Source organism: Diceros bicornis, chromosome 23 (assembly GCF_020826845.1).
Source record: "Diceros bicornis minor isolate mBicDic1 chromosome 23, mDicBic1.mat.cur, whole genome shotgun sequence".
NCBI classification, from domain to species: Eukaryota; Metazoa; Chordata; class Mammalia; order Perissodactyla; family Rhinocerotidae; genus Diceros; species Diceros bicornis.
The window spans coordinates 22,822,969-22,828,968 of NC_080762.1; the positions used below are offsets into that span (position 1 = coordinate 22,822,969).

Consider the following 6,000-nt stretch of genomic DNA (forward strand, 5'->3'; position numbering starts at 1 on the left):
AGACCATTACCTTACACCATACACAAAAATTAACTCCAAATGGATTAAAGACTTGAATGTAAGACCTGAAACTGTGAAACTTCTAGAAGAAAACATAGGCAGTACGCTCTTCGACATCGGTCTTAGCAACATATTTTCAAGCACCATTTCTGACTGGGCAAGAGAAACAATAGAAAAAAATCAACAAATGGGACTACATCAAACTAAAAAGCTTCTGCACAGCAAAGGAAACCATCAACAAAATGAAAAGACAACCTAACAATTGGGAGAAGATATTTGCAACCATGCATCTGATAAGGGCTTAATCTCCAAAATATATAAAGAACTCATGCATCTCAACAACAAAAAAACTACCAACCCGATTAAAAAATGGGCAAAAGACCTGAACAGACATTTCTCCAAAGAAGATATACAGATGGCCAACAGACACATGAAAAGATGTTTAAAATCATTAACTATCAGGGAAATGCAAATCAAAACTACAATGAGCTATCACCTCACGCCCATCAGAATGGCTATAATTAAGGCAGGAAACAACATATGTTGGAGAGGATATGGAGAGAAGGGAACTCTCATACACTGCTGGTGGGAGTGCAAACTGGTGCAGCCACTATGGAAAACAGTATGGAGATTCCTCAAAAAATCAAGGATAGAACTACCATATGATCCAGCTATTCCACTGCTGGGTATTTATCCAAAGAACTCGAAAACACCAATGCGTAAAGATACATGCACCCCTGGGTTCATTGCAGCGTTATTCACAATAGCCAAGACTTGGAAGCAACCTAAGTGCCCATCAAGGGACGAATGGATAAAGAAGCTGTGGTATATATACACAATGGAATACTACTCAGCCATAAGAGACGATGAAATCCAGCCATTTGTGACAACATGGATGGACATTGAGGGTATTATGCAAAGTGAAATAAGTCAAAGGGAGAAGGTCAAATACCGTACGATTTCCTTCATTAAGTAGTAGATAATAACAACAATAAGCAAACACACAGAGACAGAGATTGGATTGGTAGTTACCAGAGGGGAAGTGGGGAGGGAGGAGGCCGAAAGGGATAATTTGGCACATGTGTGTGGCGATAGGTTGTAATTAGTATTTGGGTGGTGAACATGATATAATCTATGCAGAAATAGAAGTATAATGATGTACACCTGAAATTTATACATGTTATAAATCAATGTTACTGCAATAAACAAAAAATTAAAAAAAAAAAACTCAAACTTCAATATGTCTCTAAATTGTATTTATTCTGCTGTACCCTGGTTCCTAGAATGTTAGCCCAGTTTCAATTTCCAAAGCCTCCCCAGCTTATCTTTGGGATTATTCAGTAGGTCTCACAAATATTCCCAAACTCAGAACGTGGGTAGCCAGGAGAGATCCCATAGAATCAATGGTTCCTGCTCTCATTCATGCTGCGATGGTTGCTGTAGAGAACCCCATTCTCTCCCACCTTGACACTACTGGCATTGAGCTTGCTCCAAGGCCGCCAACAGCTGAAGCAGAATACAGCATGATTGTACCGCTGACAATGCCACCTCTTATTGCTGTCAGTTTCTGGCACCAACTTTGCGGAATCTCTTCAAGCTGACTTTCATTCTCAATCTCCCAGAGGTTTTAGTAACATGGCTGGGATTCTATATTCTTCTTCCAAAATGAAGCATAAATCCATAAAGATGGGGCCAGAAGATAGTAGTGTTGGTGATGATCCCAGTGACCAGGATAGTCATCATCATCTTTATTATACTCAGAAGTATCTCCCTCACTTCAGCTTGGCCCATTGTCCTTGAACCTCCTTTTTACCAATTTAGGCAATTTGTTGCCAGGCAGTCTTTCAAAAGAGATGAGGCCTCCTGAGTAAGCACAACTTTAGGCTCATGATATGACATTGATACGGGTATATTCCTCTCCATTCTGTGGTATTCCATTCATGAGCACCATATGTACTGTGCTTAGAGCTAGGGATATCAAAGTAAATAAATCAGTTATAGCTCTACTTCCACGGAATTTATAGTCTATTGTGGGGAGGGCATGTGGTAGACAAATGTTTGCAATATTAATGTGTATTATAAAAAGCAAAGTATAGGCTGCTCTGCAAGGCTTTAGAAAGGGAATGTAATGTCAGGCAAGGACTGCACGTCAGCACAATTGTGTATGTGCGTGTGTGTGTGTGTGTGTGTGTGTGTGTGTGTGTATTGGCCTATCTCTCTATTTTGCCCCAGCTGTGCTCACTCCATTGTGTCATATGGAATAGCTTCACACATTTAAATTGCCTACTTGGCCCCTGAAGGCAGTTGTGTTGGGAGCCCATGGTTTGTGAGTCAAAGAAGATATCCCAGATGTAAGACTTAAAGAATGAGATAGAATTAGTCATAAAATATGGGTGTGGGCTATTGGAAAAGAGCATTCTGGTTAAAAAGACCTGTAAGGACAACAAATAAATATATTACTAACAATAGTAGCAGTAGTAACTATCATTTTTATCATGTATCAGCACTTATAGTCATTTAGTCTTTATATCAATAACATAAAGAAAATACTATTGTTATTCATCTTTTTTGATGAAGAAACAGAGATTTAGAGATGAAGTGATGTGCCCAAGTTTGCACAGTCAGCCAATGGTCAACTCAAGATATGAATCCATTTTTGTCAAGTCTAGACCATGAACTCAACCACTGCATGAGCATTTGCTGAACTGTGCGTCCTGATCCATTAAAGGGTCATGAAATCAATTTAATGAATCAGTTGCCCAGAAATATTATTTTTGGTAAATACAATAGAAAAAAGAATAAAAAATATTAGGGTATATCATAGCTAAAAGGATAAGTGTTGTTTGGTAAAATTTTTGTTTCAGTAAAATATGTGTAGGAGTGTCACTTGGTTATAATGCAAAATCTAATTTTATGTTTTAGGGTCAAGACTATTTGAGAAAGACGCCATTATTCTATGTTGACTTTTCAGCTCTGAAGCAGGAAAATAAAACAAAGCCCAATATCATTATTGCATAGAGAGCAAGGAGCAGACCATTAGTAGGATTATTACAGAGGTGGGTGAGGATTGGATGACAGAAGATTTCGTAGGCTGTGCTACAAATTTGAGCTTAATTTAAGGGCAATGGAAAACTACTAAAGGATTTAATTAAGAGAGTGATATAATATGTATTTTTCAAAGATCATTTTGGAATGAAGTGAGACAAGAAAAACTCAGAGATATTGGTCAGGAGAGTATTGTGATTATCCAAGGAAGCAATGATGGTGGCTTGGACAAAGGTATGATGGCAGTGAGTATGAAGAAAACTGAAAGGAGGTTAGTAGTATTTTGGGGGAAGAAATGACAAAATAAATGTATGATTTTTTCTTTGCTTTTATTTGCATACTATTAATTAGAGTATAGATCCAATTGTAACCTGCCTTTTTATTTTATGTTTCATCATGAACATTATTTGATATAGTTATTAAATATTATTTAAAATTATTTTAAAATATGTAACATTCAGAACTGTCAATTACAATTTTTATAACAAAAATAATACATACTAGTTTTAAGGAATGAAATCTGCACAAAAAGGTTTATGTAGGGGAAAAAAAAAGAAATCAACCCTAAAGAAAAATGTTTGCACAAATGATATTTTTTACTAACTATATAAATGTGTATATGTAGGTTGAGATGAAGGCTATAAAGTTGCTCTGTATTATGAAAAAATTACATAAACCTAAAGTTCTTGGCTGCAAATATTTTTGAATGGATATACCATAATTCATGTAATCAGAAATCAAAATTACAATTCTGTCTGGTTATAACTTACATGATATTAACCTTAATTTAAAAAAAAAATGGACTTTCTAAACCAAAAATCAATAAAGCAGAAGAGAAAGAGACAAAGAGAAAGGAAGGGAGGGAGGGAGGAAAGAAATTGTTTTGTAAATAAGTCTATTATTTTTAGGCAAAAAAGAAAGTCACTACAGGAGACTGACGAAAGAACTTATTTTTTTGTAGATGACTAAAGCTCACATTTACTTACATGGAATCAAAGAGCTTCTCACAATCATAAGCAATTTCTATTTCCTTTAAAAACTTGGTTACCATATTTTACCCAAAAATAATTAAAACAAAAAATAAAGACTACACAGTCTCTAAAATAAGGATAATATTACCTATATCACAGACTTCTTATGAAAATTGGGTGAGTTTATGCTTGTAAAACAGTTGGTACATAATAAGCATTATGTAGGCATTTGAAAAAAGGAAGAAAGGAAGATAGGAAGGGAGGATGGTCATTCACTGATAGTTCTAGTTCAAGAAAGACTTGCAGAAAAAATATGCATGTCATTTTAAGTTTGCTTATTTAAAAGATGTATTGACAATTGGAAAGGGCTGATTGGCATCAATTTGCTTCCTCAATTATGAAAAATGATTTTATTAAAGATACCAGTAGACGGATGTTGGCACTGTTTCTTCATTCTTAAAGGATAAGCCAGCACCCATTATCACTATAGGCAAGATTGTTTTTACTACCTGTTTAGTCTGTTGATAATTGATCCTGAAGCTTCTGACACTAGGAATACAGTCTACATGCCGAGAATGGCCCTTAAGTACCTGGAGTGTTTCACTAAATAAAATATTTTGAGTTTCAAAATCATTATATGCATTCAGTGATCACTTTTAGCATTAGCACATTTACTTAAACTATACATGTTATTCACCTTTATTCCTCTAAATTATTACAAAAACAAATAGACATTTTTTCTCTTGTTTTTATTTATATCATGAAGTAAGAAATCATACTAAAATTAAGACATGGTAGAGAATTTGCCCATCAAAAATAAATGTTTGTATATGAGCCTGAATGGAAGTAACTGGTTTTCAAGCAGGGCTTACTGCTTCAATATTGAGGGAAAAAAATAAATAAGTACATCTATATGTATAAACACTTTTACATATTTATATACACATACACAAATGTATGCACATATACATATGTACATGAGTTTATATTATTAGTCACTCATATTTTTGTATTAGTCTGGACACAAATATAAGTATATACAAAGAAAATCATAGATGAAATAAAAATGTGGTAGGTCATGTAAATAATCTATACTTGCATCTAAACAATGTGTTTTATCTTGAAATGTTAATAAACACTTAAAAAGTCACATTCAGATTTACTCTATGTTGTTTTCAAAATTATACACAAAATAATAATAAAAGTCATTGTTTATTAAGTAGCAGCCATTACCAGGCATTTTACCAGAAATTTTCAATGCATTACCTCATTATTTCTGAAAACAAGTCAGTGATGTAGGTATTCTCATCTCTCTTTTAAAGATCAAGTAAAGAAACTGAGACATAGTGATGTTTGGTAAATTACAACCAAGCTATGATGCTTCTTCATCTTAATTTTATAATATCCTATGATTTGGCACCAAACTGGATATGCATTTCTCAGGCAAAGCTATTTGAAAATCCAAAATTTATTGTCACCCAAACAATTTTCTCCTGTTGATGATGATGAAAATATCTTTTATTATGCCTTCTTTTGCACTATGTAATTGTACTATATGTATCATTTTATTGCATGCAGCTCTATTCTCTATTTTTCTGTACCAAATAATGGATCACACTTTCACATTTGGGTATCAAATAAACTGTCATATATAGTGATGTTTGCATGTGTATATGTCTTGCCTCATCAAATAGATTTTAACTTCACTGTGGGCAGAGACCATGGGTATATAGGGAACTCTAGAGCATCTAGGTCAACGCAGAATACATGGGTGTTGATTGAATATCCATTGTCTCATAAGTTTATTTTTAAGAATGTTACCAGAGATATGTAATAGTTTACCAACTGCCCAGTCCCTTAATATGAAAACTTAGTAACTTTGAAATATGTTTACTTCATTAAAGTTAGTCTCTCTGCCCTTCAATGTTTAGAAACTTTTTCTGCATGGAGTTTATGTAAGACTAATGGTAATATTTTTATCATC

At 34.1% G+C, this 6,000-nt stretch overlaps 1 long non-coding RNA gene across 2 annotated transcripts in view; it reads left to right on the top strand.

The window, feature by feature from the left end:
• Window positions 1-5,357, top strand: part of LOC131420442 (uncharacterized) — a 253,162-nt gene extending 247,805 nt beyond the window's left edge. The window contains exons 4-6 of one of the 2 annotated variants that reach the window (XR_009223534.1): window positions 2,923-3,056; window positions 3,182-3,316; window positions 5,339-5,357. This is a non-coding gene — a long non-coding RNA (uncharacterized LOC131420442). Of the gene's footprint in view, window positions 1-2,922; window positions 3,317-5,338 lie in introns of both variants that reach the window. The other variant, XR_009223533.1, reaches the window with a different exon arrangement.
• The last annotated feature ends 643 nt before the right edge of the window (window positions 5,358-6,000 follow it).